Source organism: Nannospalax galili, unplaced genomic scaffold, assembly GCF_000622305.1.
Source record: "Nannospalax galili isolate Female #2095 unplaced genomic scaffold, S.galili_v1.0 scaffold11493, whole genome shotgun sequence".
Taxonomy (NCBI): Eukaryota; Metazoa; Chordata; class Mammalia; order Rodentia; family Spalacidae; genus Nannospalax; species Nannospalax galili.
The window spans coordinates 70,830-72,302 of record NW_008333505.1 but is presented as its reverse complement, the minus strand read 5'-3'; positions in this window follow the sequence as shown (position 1 = coordinate 72,302).

The following is a 1,473-nucleotide window of genomic DNA, read 5'->3' as shown; positions in this document are numbered from 1 at the left end:
AGGCTGGCCTTGAACTCACAGAGATCCGCCTGCCTGTGCCTCCCGAGTGCTTGGATTTAAAAGGCTATGGTATGCCACCATGCCCGGCCTGTTTCCTACATTTTTAATGCTACTAACGCTTAGAAGTTTTAACATGTGCCTTTAATCTCCTTCTGATTATTACTAGTCACAGTCGGTTACACTCGGATCCTTACTACCTGAGCATGGATATAAAGTCATCAGGTAGATTTCACTGGTAAAGTTTATCACCTCTACTATTTAACATGAAGTAAATTTTATTCTTCCTCCTCAGATAATGTCTTTTTAAAATTTTGTTGATTTTTTTTCTGTGTATATCGTACAGAACATTCCAAACCATCTTATTCATCTATATACCCACTTTCCAAATGGCACCCTCCCATAGCCGCACCCCTCCCACACACTGGAGCCCATATACTGTGTCATCCCCGTTACTGGATAAAACAATTTATTTTTACTCTTAAGGTCGTTGGAGGATCTGTTCCTCAGGGGTCACACGGGCTTGGGAGGAGGCCTTGGCTCCTTTCTTTTACCAGTTCCGTCTATGTGAAGATAAGTCAAAGGTCGTGCATGACCACGGCTGGCTTCACTTGGAAGCATGGAGGAAATATTTCCTCTGTGTTCACCCTCCTCTTTGTAGAGGAGACACTGGTTCAAGATCATTTGATGGGGTCTCCATGGGCTCCTTGATCAAGAGGACAGATGACACACCACAGTCAGAGGACATTTTGAGAGATACTCATAGTCCCCTGGAACTTAGTCGACCTAGGAGGGAAAGGAGCAAAAACTGTCCTTTCTGTCCCTCTGTCCAAATTAGTATAGGCTTCGTAGTATGCTGCTTATGAATGGATTTTACACTGAGGATAGTGTCTTCTAGTTTTATCCACACATTTGCATATTGCAGGATGATCTCCTTTTTCTAAGGGAGAATAAGACTCCATTACACATATTTTCTACATATATAAAATATTTCAAATATATGATGCATGCTCTTTATACATCCATCCATCAATACACTTTGTTTAGTCTCTGAAGGAATGCTCATTCTTTTTATTTATTATTTTTATATTAACTTCAGTGTATGAGTGTATGGCCTATTCATATGTAAGTGCACCGATATTGTACAATGCTCAGGGAGGACAGAAGAGGTTGTTGATCCCCTGAAATTGGAGTTACAGATGGTTGCTCGTTGCCATGTGGGTGTAAGGAACTGAACCTGGGTCCTCTGCAAGAGTAGCCAGTGCTCTTAACTGCTGAGCCATTTCTCCACCCCCGGATCAATTTTTCAAATACGTATCTTATTCAATTTTTGTGCATCTCATATAAGACATCTTAATCATATTTAGACCCCTTCACCTACCTGAATCTCAAGAATGCCCCACCACCAGATTTCATCAGTTCTGTCATATAGGTTAAGGCCTATCGAGTCACGTTTATTTCCCCAGATGTCCCTTA